The following is a 21184-nucleotide window of genomic DNA, read 5'->3' as shown; positions in this document are numbered from 1 at the left end:
TTCTTCCACCATTATTAAAGCCTTGTTAAGGCTTTTGTTGATCCTTCCATGAGAGATTTGGGTGATTTCTCCATGAGGGATTATAAGTGTTTCCATAGGGTTCACCCATGTAATTCACCTCTGCAATTGCAGGATTCTCAGGATCATAAGCTTCTTCTTCAGAAACTGCCTCTTGAGTACTATTGGATGCAGCTTGCATTCCATTCAGACTCTGAGAAATCATATTGACTTGCTGAGTCAATATTTTGTTCTGAGCCAATATGGCATTCAGAGTATCAATTTCAAGAACTCCCTTCTTCATAGGCGTCCCATTATTCACAGGATTCCTCTCAGAAGTGTACATGAACTGGTTATTAACAACCATGTCAATGAGTTCTTGAGCTTCTGCAGGCGTTTTATTTAGGTGAATGGATCCACCTGCAGAAGTATCCAATGACATCTTAGCTAATTCAGACAGACCATCATAGAATATATCCAGGATGGTCCACTCTGAAAGCATGTCAGAAGGACACTTTTTGGTCAGTTGCTTGTATCTCTCCCAAGCTTCATAGAGGGATTCACCTTCTTTCTGTCTGAAGGTTTGAACATCCACTCTAAGCTTGCTCAGCTTTTGAGGAGGAAAGAACTTGGCTAAGAAAGCCGTGACCAGCTTATCCCAAGAGTTCAGGCTATCTTTGGGTTGAGAGTCCAACCACACTCTAGCTCTGTCTCTTACAGCAAAAGGGAAAAACATGAGCCTGTAGACTTCAGGATCTACTCCATTAGTCTTAACAGTATCACAGATCTGCAAAAATTCAGTTAAGAACTGAAAAGGATCTTCAGATGAAAGTCCATGAAACTTGCAGTTCTGCTGCATCAGAGAAACTAATTGAGGTTTCAGCTCAAAATTGTTTACTCCAATGGTAGGGATTGAGATGCTTCTTCCATGTAAATTGGAATTAGGTGCAATAAAGTCACCAAGCATCCTCCTTACATTATTATTATTTTCGGCTGCCATCTCCTCTTCTTGTTCGAAAATTTCTGAAAGGTGCTTGCTGGATTGTTGTAATTTAGCTTCTCTTAGTTTTCTCTTCAGAGTCCTTTCAGGTTCTGGATCTGCTTCTACAAGAATGTTCTTGTCCTTGCTCCTGCTCATATGAAAAAGAGGGACAGAAAAATAATAATAATAGGGGTCCTTTTTACCACGGTATAGAGGTCCCTGTGTGAGTAGAAGAAAAGAAGAAGAAAAAATTTGAACACAGATGGAAGAGGGGGTTCGAATTTGGGTGAGATGAAGTGTTAGTAGATGAATAAATAAATAGAAGGAGATAAGAGAGAGAGAATTTTCGAAAATAATTTTTGAAAAAGAGTTAGTGATTTTCGAAAATAGTTTTTGAAAAAGGTTAGTAATTTTCGAGAATTAAAATCAAAAATTAAAATAATTAGTTAATTAAAAAGAAAATTTAAAAAAGAGGGAAGATATTTTCGAAAATTAGAGAGAGAGAGTTAGTTAGGTAGTTTTGAAAAAGATAAGAAACAAACAAAAAGTTAGTTAGTTAGTTAAAACAAATTTGAAAATCAATTTTGAAAAGATAAGAAGATAAGAAGTTAGAAAGGATATTTTAAAATCAAATTTTGAAAAAGATAAGATAAAGAGATATTTTTGAAAAGATATGATTGAAATTAGTTTTGAAAAAGATTTGATTTTTAAAATCACAATTAATGACTTGATTCACAAGAAATCACAAGATATGATTCTAGAACTCAAAGTTTGAATCTTTCTTAACAAGCAAGTAACAAACTTGAAATTTTTGAATCAAAACATTAATTGATGATGTTATTTTCGAAAATTAGGAGATAAAGATAAGAAAAAGATTTTTGAAAAATATTTTTAAAATTTTCGAAAATAAATAAGAAAAATGAAAAAGATTTGATTTTTGAAAAAGATAAGATTTTTAAATTGAAAATTTGATTTGACTCATAAAAACAACTAGATTTTAGAAAGTTTTGAAAAAGTCAACCTAAATTTTCGAAATTTATGGGTGAAAAAGAGAAAGATATATTTTTTTTGATTTTTGAATTTTTAATGATGAGAGGGAAAAACATGAAAAAGACTCAATGCATGAAAATTTTGGATCAAAACAGTGAATGCATGCAAGAATGCTATGAATGTCAACATGAACACCAAGAACACTTTGAATGTCAAGATGAACATCAATAACTTATTTTTGAAAAATTTTTAATGCAAAGAAAACATGCAAGACACCAAACTTAAAAATTTTTCATGTATAGACACTATGAATGCAAGAATGCATATGAAAAACAAGAAAAGACACAAAACATGAAAACATCAAGATCAAACAAGAAGACTTACCAAGAACAACTTGAAGATCATGAAGAATACTATGAATGCATGAATTTTTCGAAAAATGCAAGATGAATATGCAATTGACACCAAACTTTCAACTTGACTCAAGACTCAAACAAGAAACATGAAATATTTTTTATTTTAATGATTTTTTTTATTTTTTTGGATTTTTGTATATTTTTTTTCAAAAAAACATATAGGAAAAAGAAAATTAGGATTTCAAAATTTTTTAATATGAATTCCAGGAATCTTGTATTCTTAGTCTAAAGCTCCAATCCGAGGGTTAGGCATGGCTTAATAGCCAGCCAAGCTTTAGTATGTATCTCAGACATGCCACGGCTGACATTCCAATTAACTTGCCTCTATGCTGATGGTTAGAAGACCCTATCCAAAAGAATTAGACATGGCTTTACAGCCAGCCAGGCTTCAACATGCTTCATGAAACTTTAGAATTCATTCTTAAAAATTTTGAAGAAAAATATATTTTTGAAAAGATTTATTTATTTATTTATTTTTTTCGAAAACAGATGAGAAATTTTTTAAAGATTTTTGAAAAATTTTTGAAAATAAAACAAAAAAAAAAATTACCTAATCTGAGCAACAAGATGAACCGTCAGTTGTTCAAACTCGAACAATCCCCGACAACGGCGCCAAAAACTTGGTGCACGAAATTGTGATCTCAGGCAACGGTGCCAGAAACTCTGTACGCACGTCTTAATAAATCATTTTTCATTCACAACTTCGATACAACTAACCAGCAAGTGCACTGGGTCATCCAAGTAATAAACCTTACGTGAGTAAGGGTCGATCCCACGGAGATTGTTGGTATGAAGCAAGCTATGGTCACGTTGTAAATCTCAGTCAGGCGGATATAAAATAGTTATGGAGTTTTCGAACATAAATAATAAATAGATAGAAAATAAGGATAGAAACACTTATGTATATCATTGGTGAGAATTTCAGATAAGTGTATAGAGATGCTTTCGTTCCTCTGAACCTCTGCTTTCCTGTTGTCTTCATCCAATCAGTCTTACTCCTTTCCATGGCTGGCTTTATGTAAGGACATCACCGTTGTCAATGGCTACTTTTAATCCTCTCTGGAAAATGGTCCGATGCACTGTCACTGCATGGCTAATCGTCTGGAGGCATCACCCTTGTCAATGGCTACATCCTATCCTCTTGTGAAAATGGTCCAAATGCTCTGTCACAGCACGGCTAATCATCTGAGGTTCTCGATCATACTGGAATAGGATTCACCCTCCTTTTGCGTCTGTCACTACGCCCAGCACTCGCGAGTTTGAAGTTTGTCACAGTCATTCAATCCTAGAGTCCTACTCGGAATACCACAGATAAGGTTTAGACTTTTCCGGACTCTCATGAATGCCACCATCAATCTAGCTTATACCACGAAGATTCTGATTAAGAGATCTAAGAGATACTCATTCAATCTAAGGTAGAACGGAAGTGGTTGTCAGGCACGCGTTCATAGGGAATGATGACGATTGTCACGTTCATCACATTCAGGTTAAAGTGCGAATGAATATCTTAGAAGTGGAATAAGTTGAATTGAATAGAAAAACAGTAGTACTTTGCATTAATCTTTGAGGAACAGCAGAGCTCCACACCTTAATCTATGGAGTGCAGAAACTCTACCGTATGAAAATACATAAGTGATAATGGTCCAGGCATGGCCGAATGGCCAGCCCCCATGAAAGTCTAAGATAGCATAAAACTAATCAAAGATGTCTAATACAATAGTAAAAAGTCCTATTTATACTAAACTAGTTACTAGGGTTTACAAAAGTAAGTAATTGATGCATAAATCCACTTCCGGGGCCCACTTGGTGTGTGCTTGGGCTGAGCTTGAATGTTACACGTGAAGAGGCTCTTTCTGGAGTTGAACGCCAGGTTGTAACGTGTTTCTGGCGTTCAACTCTGGTTTGTGATGTGTTTCTGGCGTTTAACTCCAGACAGCAGCGTAGAACTGGCGTTCAACACCCTTTTACGTCGTCTAAACTCGGCCAAAGTATGGACTATTATATATTTCTGGAAAGCCCTGGATGTCTAATTTCCAACGCAATTGGAAGCACGCCATTTTGAGTTCTGTAGCTCCAGAAAATCCACTTTGAGTACAGGGAGGTCAGAATCCAACAGCATCAGCAGTCCTTCTTCAACCTCTGAATCTGATTTTTGCTCAAGTCCCTCAATTTCAGCCAGAAAATACCTGAAATCACAGAAAAACACACAAACTCATAGTAAAGTCCAGAAATGTGAATTTAACATAAAAACTAATGAAAACATCCCTAAAAGTAACTAGATCCTACTAAAAACAATGCCAAAAAGCGTATAAATTATCCGCTCATCAATTGCATTGAATGAGATTCCACCACTTTAACTTTAACCTTACTCTTTATCTTGGATTTAGCATGAGAACATGCTATTGTTTAAGTGTGGGGAGGTTGATAAACCCATATTTTATGATATATTTTGTGCATAATTTAAGTGATTTATTCAGTCCTTCACTCACTTATTCATGTTAATTGCATGATTTTACTTTCCCTTCCTTATTATGTGATATATGTGAAATACATGTTTCCTATGCTTTAAAAATAATTATTTTAATTACTCTTTATTACCATTCGATGCCGTGATTTGTATGTTAAGTAGTTTCAGATATTCTAAAGGCAGGAATGACTTAAAGGATGGAAAGGAAACATACAAAAATGGAAGGAAAGCACGAAATGGAGTTTTTGAAGAAACTGGCAGCAACGCGAACGCGTGGACAACGTGGTCGCATGCTTGGCGTGAAGAGAGCACGACGCGAACGCGCGCCTTGAGTAGAACGCAGATGACGCGGACGCATGACCGAAGCGAACGCGTGATAAGGAAAACTCCAAATGACGCGACCGCGTGACCCACGCGGACGCGTGACAGTGGCTACGCACCAGAAATTACAGAAAATGCTCCCAGCGATTTCTGAAGCCTTTTTTGGCCCAGATCCAAGTACAGAAAGCACAGATTAGAGGTTATAAAGTGGAGGAATGCATCCATCTAGGGGGAGTCAAGGTGGATAAGTTTATATTCCCTGCAGACTTTGTAATCCTGGACCTAGGAGAAGAAGGGAGTAACTCTATTATCTTGGGAAGACCATTCCTGGCCACAGCAAGGGCCGTCATAGATGTTGAACAAGGAGAATTAACCCTAAGGGTACATGATAAGAGCATCACTCTGAATGTCTTTCCAGAAGCACAGCATACTGATGAAAAGGAAAACTGCATGAAGGATGACAGAGAAGACTTGCATTGGAAGGAAGAATCCAAGAAGATACTCATTAGTTCCCCTCCAAAGCAAGAGACAAGCAGCGAAGCAAGACCAAAGGAGAATGAGACTGTACAGAATGATAAGAGAAAGCAAGAAGGAAGTGAGGTGTTGGCCACTAAGAAGACAGATCCCAAAATATAGCCCACTGTCAAAGCAGAAGGATCACCAAAAAAGGGGAAGAAAAGCAAGAAAAAGGCTCTAAAAGGGTGGAAAAACAAAAAGATTCCAACTGAAGGATTCTTAAAGGGAGATAAAGTGCAACTAATCCACCAACAGTTGGGGACAGAGTAACAATCTGATGATTACTACACTAGCAACAGGATACTCTCACTGGAGCATACAGAGATTGAACATCAAGGCACTAGAAGAAAGCTCACAGTGAGAGGAGACAAACTGAGGTACCACAATCATCAGCCACCCTAATAAGGAGTCAATGTCAAGCTAATGAAAATAAAAGAGTGCTCCATGGGAGGCAGCCCATGATTTAATATTCTTGCTTTGTTTTAATTTCAATAAAGGGTTCTCCTAGCATATATTTGAATTCTTACAAGCAGATTTGATAATTTCACATATCATTGTGAAGCATATGTCTGATTCCTAAGTTTGGTGTACCTAAAGGCACTCCAAAATATCTTCTCAAGCTATCTTATGATATATACTTATACATTCAGGTGGAGTATATAGCAAAACATTAAGTTTGGTGTCTACATATGTATTGAATCTCAGAAAAACCATTTTTCTCAAAAGATCAAATTTATGAATAGATGAACCATACATTGTTTCATTTTATGAGTTTATGGTAGAAAATAAAATGTCCCTTATGATGAATGCACCAATTCTGACGGATGTTCTTTGCATTTTATATGGATCACTTAGTAGGGGACAAGTTTGGTGTTCACCAAATTTCAGTTCACTATCTAAGCAGCACAATTGGTTATTTATGAATAAGGAACATGTAAAATTTTGTTTTTCTTTATTGCTTGGCACTACACCACCGTAATTCAAACCATAAAGCTTACCATTGTCTTGATTTAATTGTATAGGTACAAGGGAAATTGAGAAGAAGATAAAAGGGAGCATGCATGGTTATGACAAGATGAAAAGAGAGTCACATGTGCCTAGCGAATGGTGCTCTCTTGGAGACAAAATCTGCATGCATTAATGCCTTGGAGGCTGAACCACATGCATCCAATGGGGGAGCAATCCTTGTCCTCCTTCATCTTTGCATGCTAGCTGATAAACCATTATTCTATAGTTTATATTGTATTCAATTGTGTGGTTTTATCAAATCTTTACCCATTTATTCATTAAATTAGCATATATTTACAATTCCTTCCCAAAATTACTCCATGGTTGAAAACTTGCTTCCTAGAGACTTTTAATTATGTATTTTAATTCTCCTTTATTCCATTCGATGCCGTGATCTGTGTGTTAAGTGTTTCAGGATTTATAGGGCATGAATGAATTGGAGATTGGAAAGGAGGCTTGCAAAAATGGTAGGAACACAAGAAATTGAGGAGATGACCAGCGAGAAGCGACGCGGACGCATGGCTCACGTGACTGCGTGAATTAGAGGAAATTGTAGTGACGTGCTCGCGTGCCTGACGCGAATACATGGATTGGAAACTGCACAAGTGACGTGAATGCGTGGACGACACGCACGCGTGGCAAGGCAAAACGCTGGATGACGCGAACGCGTGGATGACGCGATCGCCTGACGTGCGCGATCTGCAGAATTCGCTTGGGGCGATTTTTGGCCCTGTTTTGACCCAGTTTTCGGCCCAGAAAAGCAGATTAGAGCCAGGGAACATGCACAGACCAAGGACAACATTCATTCTGCATAATTTTAGTTTTAGATCTAATTTTACTCCTCCTCTAGGTTTTCTCTCTACACATTAATAGTTCTCTTTCATATCCTTAATTTCTTCAGAGTTACTATTGGATTATTTTTAGAATTTATTAATACAAGAACTATTTTTATTTTAATTGATCCTTTTAATTATTATTTATCATGTCTTTCTTTATTTCTCTTTATTATTTCGTGAATTTTACATTCATAATGAGTGAGTAGTTCCATAACTTGAATGGGAGTTGGTTGAAAGGAGGACCTTGAGTTGGAATGCTCAAGAGTAAAATTATAGTTGGGTTTAGCATTGGGTCACCCTCTAGTCACTGACACTAGTCTTTCCAGGATTAGAACTTATGAGTAGAAACTAACTTCCAACTTGCTTAACTTTCCTTTATCCGGTAAGGGATAATTGAGCATACAACCTTCAATTATCAAGACTGGAGCCAGCCATTTGAAATCATGTGCGATGCTTCCAACCATGCAGTAGAAGCAGCGCTGGCTCAGTGTGAAGGTAAGGACCCTTTTGTAATTGCTTATGCATCTAAGACTTTAGACGCTGCTTAGTCTAATTACACTACTACTGAGAAAGAGCTTCTTGCTATTGTTTTTGCTCTGGATAAATTCTGAGCCTATTTACTTGGTGCTAAGGTAGTAGTGTACTCAGACCATGCAGCTCTAAAGTATTTATTAGCTAAAATGGAGTCCAAACCAAGGCTTATACGTTGGATACTGCTACTACAAGAATTTGATTTAGAAATTAAGGACAGGAGTGGTAACCAGAATCTAGTGGCAAACCACTTGAGTCGTCTTGAGCACATTACGGATACCTCCACTCCTATAAATGATAATTTTCCATTCGACAACTTACAAGCAGTATCTGAAGTAGTCCCTTGGTATGCACCTGTAGCTAATTATCTAGTTAGCTGCACTTTACCTCCAAACTTTACTAAGCATCAAAGGGACAAGCTGAGAAGCGAATCCAAATATTATATATGGGATGACCCATATTTATGGAGATGTGGCGCTGACCAGGTAATTAGATGGTGTGTGCTTCAATCAGAATTCCAGTCCATTTTAGAGGCCTGCCACTCATCTGAGAGTGGAGGACATTTTGGCCCTCAAAGAACAGCTAGAAAAATTTTAGACTGTGGATTCTGGTGGCCTACTCTTTTTAAAGACGCTACTGAATTTTGTAAATCATGTTCCCCATGCCAAAGGTTTGGTAATATATCTAAGAGGGATGATATGCCTCAACAGACTATGCTTTTCTGTGAAATTTTTTATGTTTGGGGCATTGAATTCATGGGTCCATTTCCAAATTCTAATGGTTATTTTTATATATTGTTAGCTATAGATTACGTTTCTAAATGGGTGGAAGCAATTCCTACCCGCATTGATGATGCTAACACCGTTGTTTCCTTTGTTAGAACCCATATTATTTGTCACTTCGGATCACCACGAGCAATCGTGAGCGATCAAGGCACCCATTTCTGTAACAGGAGACTAACAGGATTACTGAAGAAGCATGGGATAGTTCATAAAGTGGCAACATCCTACCATCCCCAGACTAATGGACAAGCTGAAGTGTCTAACAGAGAGATAAAGAGCATATTGTAGAAGATAGTCAAACCTAATAGAAGAGACTGGAGCACCAGGCTACAAGATGCACTCTGGGCATACAGAATAGCATACAAGACACCCATTGGGATGAGTCCCTTCCGCTTAGTTTATGAAAAAGCCTGTCACCTCCCAGTTGAGGTAGAGCACAAAGCCTTTTGGGCAGTAAAGGAGTGCAATATGGAGTTTGAGAAGGCCGGAACTGAAAAGAAGTTGCAACTACAAGAATTAGAAAACCTTCGCCTAGAAGCTTATGAGAACTCAAGGCTGTATAAGGAAAAGATGAAGGCTATGCATGATAAGCACATCAAGAGGAGAGAGTTCCATCCTGGGAACTTTGTCCTCCTTTACAACTCTAGACTGAGGCTCATGCCAGGCAAGTTAAGATCAAGATGGGAAGGTCCATATAGAGTAGAGAAGGCCGAGCCATACAGAGTTTTCCACCTAAGTCATCCTTCAAGCTCTAAATTCATCAAAGTTAATGGACATCGCTTAAAGCTATATCATGGTGAGAAGGCGACGAAAACCAAGGAGCTAGAGATCTTCCTCTTGGAGGATCCACCCACAGCAGAAGACTGAGCTAGTGGAGCGTCCAACTTAAGGACGTTAAAGCAAAGTGCTGGGTGGAAGACAACTCACCGTGTTATGATCGTTTCTTTCTTTTATTTCTTTATTTCCTTTCTCAATAACTCTTCTCAGTACTAGTGCCTATAGTTTACATCTTCATCTGTATATTGCATATATAAAAAAAAATGGGGGCACGCGACGCAACAGCATCGCTGACGCGTTCGCGTCGCAGGTGAGTAATGATGTGTGGAAAACGATCCAACACGAAACTAACCGGCAAGTGCACCGGGTCGCATCAAGTAATAAAACTCATGGGAGTGAGGTCGATCCCACAGGGATTGAAGGATTGAGCAATTTTAGTTTAGTGGTTGATTTAGTCAAGCGAATCAAGTATTGGTTGGGTGATTTGTGATTGCAGAAACTAAATTGCTTGAAATGTAAAGGGAGAGGGGTAGATTGCAGAAAATTAAAGAGCAAAGAAAGTAAATAAGCTGAATCTTAAAGTGCAAGTAATATAAATTGCAGAAACATAGATTGCAAGAAATGTAAATTACAGAATCTTAAAGTGCAAGAAATGTAAATGGCTTGAATTGTAAAGGGAATTGGGAATTGGATTTGCAGAAATTAAACAAGGAAAAGTAAAATGCAATAAACAGAAAAGTAGAAGATGACTTGAATTAAACCGGATCTAAAACGGAAATGAGAAAAAGCTTGGTGCAGCAATGAAATCAGGAAATTGAAATTTAAAATTGTAGATCTCAGGACTCAAGAGACTAGATAGCTGAGTCTAGATCTCACTGCCTTCCTAGATCCAGCAAGAACAATTGCAAAGGAAATAAAGAAATGTAAATTGCAAAAAAGAGTAGAAGAAGAAGCAATTAACAGAAATTGGAATTCAATTATGCAGAAAATTTAACAAGATCTCAAGGTGAGATCGAAACAGAAGTTCTTCAATTCTTCACCCAAGATCCGAAGCAAGGAAAGTAAAGAGTGCTCAAGCAAGAACAAGGAAGAAGAGAGATCAATTCTCCTCCCAAATTCCCTTGAATTAAAACAACAATGGCAAGAAATGTAAAGGTGAGCTCTCTCTGTAAGTGTTTTTCCCAATGCTAAAGGAAAGCCTCCGGAAAACTTAAATCCTAAGCTATTTATACACTTTCTTCAAATGGTCTTCAAGCCTTGAATTGGGCCTTTGCTCTTGATGGAATTGGGTTGACAAAAGCCTCTGTTGATTGCACTTGGAATTGGAGAGAAACCCATTGTGAACCGGGACATAAAGCACAAAAGCTTGAGCCAAAGTTTGAGGCAAACTTTTGCTCAAGCTTTTTATATCGGCCACCCCCTTTTGCTAATATCCACGTTTGAGCTAAAGTTTGAGGTCAAACTTTTAGCCAAACGTGGATCCCCTTGTGTGCATGTGTGGCGCCAACGTTTGCCAAAAAGCTTGAGGCAAACGTTGGCGCAAGCTTTTCTCCTCCAGGGTGTTGGTGTGTGGTGCCAACATTTGCCAAAAGACTTGAGGCAAACGTTGGCGCAAGCTTTTGCTCCATCCTGGGTGATTTCAACTTTTCCAAAAGCTTGAGCTAAAGTTTGAGGCAAGCTTTTGCTCAAGCTTTTTGTTCTCTCTTGCTCCTTGCCCTTTCTTCTTTCTTCAACCTTCTTCGAAGCTCTTTTCACCTATTATCAATCAACAAAACATATCAAAGCTATGCTCAAAATCATGAGATTGTTATTCTTTCATAATATATGACAATTATAGCATAAAACCTCATGAAATTATATTAATTCATCCATGGTTGATTGAATCAAAGGAAACATGAAATTCTACCCAATTGGCTTGCTTATGGCTCAAGAAAGTGCATAAAATCAACTGAAAACATAAGAAAAAGACTAGTGAAACTAGGCTAAGATGACTTGTCATCACAACACCAAACTTAAAGCTTGCTTGTCCCCAAGCAAGATAGGAATTATTGAGAAGAAAGAATGAAAAGGAAGAGGATGTTTATGCTAGCAGAGTATTATTGGTAGCTCATGGGGTTTCATGTAGATATGTAAATATTCACTTCTTATTGACATTTAGGCCTAGAAAATCTCCTTCAAGCATCAAGTAACACACTGCTATGACCTCTCATTATTCCTTTGTCCTTGACTATTATTTTTTTTATAAGCTTTAGTTGAGTGTCATGTGTAACAAGCTCTTTTCTTTCTTTATGCTTGACACATTATTCACTATAGACACTTGACTCACATTCCTTCTTAGAACATTGATACCCAGCACCTCTTTGGGTTACTAAATGCCTTGTAGTTAGGTTGCTCTTGATAGTGGACTTTCAGTTGATGATCCCGGGTTAGTTAACCCAAGTCACCAAGTGTTGATGCACTCCAAAGAACTTAATAATCCAAGCAGATCCTAGTACAAAGACACCACAGGCATATATTCTAAGGTTCAAGCTATTGGTGTCTAGCTTTGTTTCTTTTTATTTTTCTTTTGTTCTGTTGCCACTCTTTGGCTATTTCTTTTCTCTTTTTGTTTTTTTTTTCTTTTTAACCTAGGACTTTTATTTTATTGAGATTCATAGACAGTGAGCTACTTTCTACTTAAAAAGAGATAGTCTAGTTCTTTTATTCACTAAAAGTGAGCTATCATACAATCACACATACATACCACCACTTACTATTATTGTACTTCCAGCTAACAAAGAACTATCTTACTTCACATTCCAAACATTTCTTTTATTGAATTAAAGATGCAGGGGACAAAGCATGCATTTAGTTAAGTGAAAGTAAACACACAAGCACACACTTAGACTAGCTTATTTATTGCAAAAAAATTGATTCTACTTGTACTAGATGAACACTTTAGCAAGACATAAATCAAAGCATTTCTCAACAGCAAGAGTTAAGTATAGATACAACCTATTGGTTTGCAGTTGTTTTGTCCTTCCTTCTGTTGTGGCCCTTTTGAGTTATGATGCATAATGTCTTCAAATGGTGGTTAGTTCCCTACACAATTCTCAAAAGTTGCTTGCTTCTCAAGCCCTTAGGTGACTGGTTAGTATGCATGAATTGAGTGTGGCTTTTGGATTTAATTTGGTGTGGAAACACCAAACTTAATTCCTTGCCACTGTCTCTAATGCAACAGGTTGTCCACTTATGAATTCTTTTGGCCTTGCTAAAGGTTATGGAACCAAAACTAAAAAGCAATTAAATAGTTGAAAAATTTGTTTGATTGCTTGGAGCTAGTATTATGCAGGAGGTGAGAGTATGCTTTTAAATGAGATTTTGGTGGAACACCAAACTTAGAATCCTTCATTCTCCCTTAAATTGGTTTGGTGTGCAACACCAAACTTAGCTCCTTGCAATACATACTTAATTATTCAACATTTTTATTGAAAAAGCTATGAAAAGAAAACTACCTCAGGTTGGGTTGCCTCCCAACAAGCACTCTTTTAATGTCACTAGCTTGACATCTTGTTCTTTGATCATGGAGGTTGAAAATTATAGTGCCTCAGCTTTTCTCCTCTTATTGTGAACTTTCTTCTGGTCTCCTCTTTGATGATCTCTAGGTGTTCAAGTGAAAGGATCCGGTTCACAGTATAGCATTCAGATGATTGTGGGGACACCTTCATTGGTTGGGTGTTTAACACTACTTTATCCCCTGGTGAAAAGCCTTCAGTGGGTATTTTCTTGTTTTTCCACCCTTTTGGCCTCTTCTTTTTCTCTTCTTTCTTAGGAGATGATTCATGCCTTGGTGGTTCTTTATCTGGAATGTTGAGGTTCTCATCTGGGGGTTTTGGATCTAGTTCCTCCTTGATTTCTTTGGTCTGTTAAACCATCTCTACTTCTTTCAAGCATGGATGTAGAAGTCTTGGAGTTAACTCATTGAATACCTCCTTTAAGCTTTGATCCTTGGCCTTATCCTTCATACAATCTTCTTCTTGAGTGGGCTCATGTGGGGTTTTAAAAACATGGAATGCTAGGTGCTCATCATGCACTCTCAGCAACAATTCCCCTTTTTCAACATCTATCAATGCTCTGCCCGTAGCAAGAAAAGGCCTCCCTAGGATGATGGGAGTGTTAGGGTCCTCCTCTATATCCAGAATGACAAAATCAGCTGGGAGAAGAGATTTTCCCACTTTTACCAGCACATTCTCTACAACTCCAAGTGCTTGCTAAATGGATTTATCAGCCATTTGAAGAAGTACTCGTGTGGATTTCAGCTCGATAATTTGGAGTTTCCTCATTAGAGACAAAGGCATCAAATTTATGCTTGCACCAAGATCACAGAATGACTTCTCAATTGTTATGTTTCTTATGGTGCAAGGTATATAAAAACTCTCAGGGTCATCTTTCTTCTCTGGCAACTCTCTTTGGAGAATAGCACTACATTCCATTGTCATCTCAACAATTTGTCCTTCTTTTAGGGACTTTTTCTTTGTCAGCATTTCCTTCATAAATTTGGCATACAATGGCATCTGTTCAAGTGCTTCTAAGAAAGGAATATTGATGCTGAGTGTCTTGAATATGTCCAGGAACTTTGAGTATTGCTTATCTTCATTCTCTTTTTTGAACCTCTGAGGGTATGGAAGTTTGGGGATATATGGCTTCACCCCTTCCTTCTTCTCTTGTAGCTGTGGCTTAAGGATGTTCTTGTCTCTCTTTGAGCTTTTTGCATTCTTGGTCTTTCTATTCTTTTCTCTTCTCTCTTCTGTCTCTTCTTGTGGAGCTTCTCTGTTGTGTTCTTCCTGATTGATGACTTCTTTCCCTCCAGTCTTCTCACTTCCCACTGTGATTGCCTTGCACTCCTCCCACTTTGTAGCTTTTCCTTTGTCCCTTGGGTGGTCTTGAGTGGCACTAGGGGATGCATTTGATTGCTTCTCACCCATCTCTACAATTTGTTTAGCCATTTGCTCCATATGCCTCTCAAGATTTCTGATTGAAGCTTCTTGATCTTGTCTTGCCATCTCTTGATTTTTCATGAGTTTCTCCATCATTATCTCTAGACTAGAGATTCTTTGGGAGTCTGGATTTGGTTGTGGTTGTGTAAAATGAGATGGTTGTTGCTGGAAGTTGTTTGAACTATTTGTGGGATTATTTTGTGGGTGGAATGTGGATGTGGAAGGTGGATGATGGTTATTTTGGGGTTTTCTATATGGATTGTGGGTTATGTTTTGCTGGTTGTTGTTCTGGTTGTTTCTTGAGTTGTTTTGGTTTGAATTTCTTTGCCATGGTTGTTGGTTTTGAGTATGGTTATCTCCCCATCTGAGATTTGGATGGTTCTTCCAGGATGGATTGTAGGTGTCACCATAAACTTCATTTTGGCCGTAGCTTTGGTTGTGCACATATTGAGGTTGTTCCTGCTGCTGATCTTCTTGGTTTTCTTCATTTTGTCCCCATTTGGTTGATGATTGGCTTGTGTTGATTGCTGCAACTTGGAGACTATCAATCCTCTTGGCCATTTGATCAAATTGTTGTTGAATTTGCTGCTGCATTATTTTGTTTTGAGCCAGAATTGAGTCCACTCCTTCCAACTCCATCACTCCTTTCCTTTGTGATGGCTGGCGTTGTCTTTGATGAGCAAAGAAATATTGATTGTTTGCCACCATATCAATGAGGTTTTGGGCCTCTTCAGCTGTCTTCATGAGTTGCATTGAGCCTCCTGCTGAATAGTCAAGTGCCCCTTGAGCTTTCATTGTCAGTCCTTCATAGAAATTTTGGAGTTTATCCCATTCATTAAACATCTCAGGAGGGCACTTCCTGATTAGAGCTTTGTATCGTTCCCATGCCTCATACAAGGGTTCAGCATCCATTTATGTGAATGTTTGTACTTCAGTCTTCAATCTAATAACTCTTTGAGGTGGGTAAAACTTGGCAAGGAACTTGGTTACTAGATCATCCCATTGTTGATGCTGTCTCTTGGGAAGGATTCCAACCATTGAGTGGCTTTGTCTTTGAGGGAAAATGGAAATAGCAGCAATTTGTAACTGTCAGGATGCACACCATTGGTCTTCACTGTGTTACATATCCTCAGGAAGGTGGATAGGTGCTGGTTTGGATCTTCCAAGGGGCCTCCTCCATAGGAACAGTTGTTCTGCACCAAGGTGATGAGTTGGGGCTTCAATTCAAAGTTATTTGCATCGACATTTGGGGTAAGGATGCTACTCCCACAATGCCTTGGATTAGCAAGTGTATATGAAGCCAGGACTCTCCTCTGGGGTTGACCATTGTTGTTGGCCATTCTCACTGGTGGATTTGTTGGATTTGTTAAGTGTTCCTCCAATTCATGATATTCTTCATCTGATTCTTCCTCTCCAGCAACATTTTTTTCTCTTGCTTCTCTTCTTAGCCTTCGGAGGATTCTTTCGTAAGTTTCATGAAAGGTAGGGATCTCTCTTCGTGTATCTGTCATACAAGCAAAACAAAAGAAACACACAAAAACCAATGACACTTCAATCTATTGCTAGAATGAAGTTTGAGTTAGCTTAAGCAAAAATTCGAACAGTTAGTGGGTTAGTCAAAAATTAAAGAAACAGAAAAGAAAAAATGCTTGATCTAGATTTCCACTTCACTTAATCATTGTCAATCTAATCAATCCCCGGCAACGGCGCCAAAAACTTGATGTGTGGAAAACGATCCAACATGAAACTAACCGGCAAGTGCACCGGGTCGCATCAAGTAATAAAACTCACGGGAGTGAGGTCGATCCCACAGGGATTGAAGGATTGAGCAATTTTATTTTAGTGGTTGATTTAGTCAAGCGAATCAAGTATTGGTTGGGTGATTTGTGATTGCAGAAACTAAATTGCTTGAAATGTAAAAGGAGAGGGGTAGATTGCAGAAAATTAAAGAGCAAAGAAAGTAAATAAGCTGAATCTTAAAGTGCAAGTAATATAAATTGCAGAAACTTAGATTGCAAGAAATATAAATTGCAGAATCTTAAACTGCAAGAAATGTAAATGGCTTGAATTGTAAAGGGAATTGGGAATTGGATTTGCAGAAATTAAACAAGGAAAAGTAAAATGCAATAAACAGAAAAGTAGAAGATGACTTGAATTAAACCAGATCTAAAACTGAAATGAGAAAAAGCTTGGTGCAGGAATGAAATAAGGAAATTGAAATTTAAAACTGTAGATCTCAGGACTCAAGAGACTAGATAGCTGAGTCTAGATCTCACTGCCTTCCTAGATCCAGCAAGAACAATTGCAAAGGAAATAAAGAAATGTAAATTGCAAAAAAGAGTAGAAGAAGAAGCAATTAACAGAAATTGGAATTCAATTATGCAGAAAATTTAACAAGATCTCAAGGTGAGATTGAAACAGAAGTTCTTCAATTCTTCACCCAAGATCCGAAGCAAGGAAAGTAAAGAGTGCTCAAGCAAGAACAAGGAAGAAGAGAGATCAATTCTCCTCCCAAATTCCCTTGAATTAAAACAACAATGCCAAGAAATATAAAGGTGAGCTCTCTCTGTAAGTGTTTTTCCCAATGCTAAAGGAAAGCCCCCGGAAAACTTAAATCCTAAGCTATTTATACACTTTCTTCAAATGGTCTTCAAGCCTTGAATTGGGCCTTTGCTCTTGATGGAATTGGGTTGACAAAAGTCTCTGTTGATTGCACTTGGAATTGGAGAGAAACCCATTGTGAACCGGGACATAAAGCACAAAAGCTTGAGCCAAAGTTTGAGGCAAACTTTTGCTCAAGCTTTTTATATCGGCCACCCTCTTTTGCTGATATCCACGTTTGAGCTAAAGTTTGAGGTCAAACTTTTAGCCAAACGTGGATCCCCTTGTGTGCATGTGTGGCGCCAACGTTTGCCAAAAAGCTTGAGGCAAACGTTGGCGCAAGCTTTTGCTCCATCCTGGGTGATTTCAACTTTTCCAAAAGCTTGAGCTAAAGTTTGAGGCAAGCTTTTTGTTCTCTCTTGCTCCTTGCCCTTTCTTCTTTCTTCAACCTTCTTCGAAGCTCTTTTCACCTATTATCAATCCACAAAACATATCAAAGCTATGCTCAAAATCATGAGATTGTTATTCTTTCATAATATATGACAATTATAGCATAAAACCTCATGAAATTGTATTAATTCATCCATGGTTGATTGAATCAAAGGAAACATGAAATTCTACCCAATTGGCTTGCTTATGGCTCAAGAAAGTGCATAAAATCAACTGAAAACAAAAGAAAAAGACTAGTGAAACTAGGCTAAGATGACTTGTCATCAAGTAAGAAAGCAAAATAAATCGAACAGAAAGTCACTCGGGAGTGTGGCTGGAGGCATGCCTTAGGCACAAATTGAACCACGTGACCACGTCACTGACGCGTCCGCGTCATGTGGGAATAATGCCTCCCACGCGTCCGCGTCACCCACGCGGACGCGTGACATGAAAATCGACGTAAGAAAGGGTGCATGGCCGAAAGTTGTGCTGGAATGGGGCTGGACTGGCGCTAGACCCATAAGCCTTACCACGCGAACGCGTGCCCCACGCGTCTGCATCGTATTCCAATATCGGCCACCCACGCGAACGCGTCCACTACGCGACCGCGTCACCCTGGAATTTGGCAACCATGAGTTTCAAACAGAGAGTTGTGCGAGCGCGAGGCTGCCCTGGCGCCAGTAGCACCGAACGAGTCACGCGTCTGCGTGACCGACGCGACCGCGTCGATTCATATAAGCACCATCCGTGCGAACGCGTACCCCACGCATCTGCATCGCTTGCGCCTCACAGCTTATCCTAATATGCCAAAATTCCTTATCTTTCTCTTCCCCAAATCCTACTTTTTCTTTTCCCTTCTTGTTTCTTTCTTTCCCTTTCTTCCTTCTTCCCTCTTTCTCACTTTCTACTTTCTCTCTCTCTCACCACCATTATCAAGGTTTTTCTTTTCTTCTTCCCTCTTTACTTTTCTATTCTTCTTCCTTATTTTATGTTTTCTTCTTCCGTTCTTTTTTTTTTCTCTTTTCACTTTCATTATCCATGTTTTCTTTTTCTTTCTTTTTCTTTTAATTGGTGTTGGGAATTTATTTGGGTCATTGTTTCTTATTATATGCTTGTGGACTATTGCAAAATTATTTGACAATTATATATTAATTTTTAAGGGTTGCTTGCATGTTCAATTTATTATTTTCATTAGCTTATTCACCATGCATGCTATGTGTTTGTGAAAACGCCCGTATGGCATTGTGCACTGTTTTGCGATATCTTTTATCCTACTACTCTAAAATGCTTGCTTTTCACAAAACCCTTTTTCATATCATATTAATTCAATATAATTGTCATTACAAACAAGTTATTAGTTTGAAAGGCTTGGTAATCTAACTTGAACATTGAATGCTTGGTCTATGCTACTCATGCCTTTGCCTGCATGCCAATAAACACCTTGCATTTAATTATCATCCTGTGCCCTTGCTATATTTCCATTGATGATTTTTCACATGTAGTCACGACCATGTGTTAACATCATTCATCTTTTAATGTGCATTGATTACCACCTTTCCCATTCTCTTCCTTGCTCCATACCTTGACATTTTAACATACTTTCGCTTTTCTTTCTTTTAGGATGGCCACTAAGAAAGGCAAGGAAAAAGCTACTCCCAAACCACCAGCAAGAAGAGGAACAAAAAGAGCATTAGTGGCTGAGCCATCTTCAACTGCAGTTAAGCCCTCAACAAAAAGAATTAAGAGGATTATCAAGGTTGATGACAAAGAGAAAGCCTTCCCATCAAAGGACACTGTGTGATTTCCCAATCGCTACTGTGAGCAGATGTTCCCCATCCTGGCAGAAAGGAGTTATAACAACGAGTACCTTCTTATCCTCCCGACCCGTATTGCTGAATTTGTTGAGCCGCAAATTGAACGAAGACAATGGGGTTTCCTACAGAGATAGCCACGGTAGGTTAATCTTTCCTGGGTAGTCGAGTTCTACTCTAACTTCCACCTGCCAACCCTGTAGTCTGTCTATGTCCGTTAGAAGCAAGTCCCCATTACAGAAGAGGCCATTCAGCGAGCTTTAGATCTTCCTCCTACTCCAAAAGGACTGGATGCATTTCAAGAGGCCACACTCAAGCGCCAAATGTACCAATTTGATTGGGACGCTATTTTCAAAGTTATCGCACTACCTGGCAGCAGATGGATTTATGGTTACCATCGTTCCCGTCGTAAGGGAATATCAGCTTCCGCACTTACCTTGGAGGCTCGTGTATGGGCACAGATTATGTCCCATTACGTCTTTCTGAGCATCCATGAGTCCTCCTTCACTACAGACATGGCCGTTCTACTATGGTGCATCCTTACAGACCAGCCTCTGAACCTACCAAGACACATCCGGAATACTGTGGGAAATGTACAAATTGCGGGCAACTTACCTTTTCCCGCCTTGGTTTCAGATCTCGTCTCAGCAGCCGGAGTCTCCTACAGAGCTGGAGACACCAAAGCCATGCTCCCACGAGATGATCAGTACGTCCCTAACGGGAAATATATCAGACTTTCAGCAGCCACTACAAGCCAACCTACTGAACCGGCCGAAGACATTCCTCCTTCAACACCACCAGCACCTACAACAAACCAACTGCTCCATCAGATACTTGAGAGGTTGGATCGGCAGGAACACAAAGCAAAGCTAAGAGAGCGTCGTAACAAGCGCCGATTCACAAACCTCAAGGAGCTACTTATAGGAAAATACAAAGACCCAGACACACCAGACACCACTTCATTTACCAGCACAGGGAGCCATGACGGTCCCGACTGTGGAGATACTGCTACCAACCCACCTTTGTTCCTGACAGATGGTACCGAGGTCGGTGCAAAGCCTTAAATGTGGGGAGGTCGGCCAGTACCTGACTGATAAACCCATATTTTATAATATGTATTGTGCTCAATTTAGGTGATTTACTCAATCCTTCACTCACTTATTCATGTAAATTGCATGGTTTTACTTTCCCTTCCTTATTATGTGATATATGTGAAATACATGTTTCCTACGCTTTAAAAATAATTATTTTAATTACCCTTTATTACCATTCGATGCCGTGATTTGTGTGTTGAGTAGTTTCAAATCTTCTAAGGCAGGAATGACTTAAATGATAGAAAGGAAACATACAAAAATAGAAGAAAAGCACAAAATGGAGTTTTTGAAGAAACTGACAGCGACGCGAACGCATGGACGACGCGGTCGCATGCCCAGCGCGAAAAGGCAGCGACACGAACGCGTGACTGACGTGAACGCGCGCCATGAGCAGAACACAGATGACGCGTACGCGTGACCGAAGTGAGCGCGTGATAAGGAAAACTCCAGATGATGCGACCGCGTGACAGACGCCACGCACCAGAAATTACAAAAAACACTCCCAGCGATTTCTGAAACCCTTTTTGGCCCAGATCCAAGTCCAGAAGGCACAGATTAGAGGTTATGAAGTAGGGGAATGCATCCATTGAGAGGGAGATCTCCAATTATTCACTTTTCATAGTTTAGATGTAGTTTTTAGAGAGAGAGGT

At 38.9% G+C, this 21184-nt stretch overlaps 1 non-coding gene across 1 annotated transcript; it reads left to right on the top strand.

Moving 5' to 3' along the window:
* Positions 1–493: 493 nt before the first annotated feature.
* On the top strand, positions 494–601 carry LOC112787308 (small nucleolar RNA R71). The gene has a single exon (XR_003194727.1). It is a non-coding gene; the product is annotated as a small nucleolar RNA R71 (small nucleolar RNA).
* Positions 602–21184: the final 20583 nt, after the last annotated feature.

This window comes from Arachis hypogaea, chromosome 20 (assembly GCF_003086295.3).
Source record: "Arachis hypogaea cultivar Tifrunner chromosome 20, arahy.Tifrunner.gnm2.J5K5, whole genome shotgun sequence".
Classification (NCBI taxonomy): Eukaryota; Viridiplantae; Streptophyta; class Magnoliopsida; order Fabales; family Fabaceae; genus Arachis; species Arachis hypogaea.
This window is presented reverse-complemented; position numbering and strand designations above follow the sequence as displayed.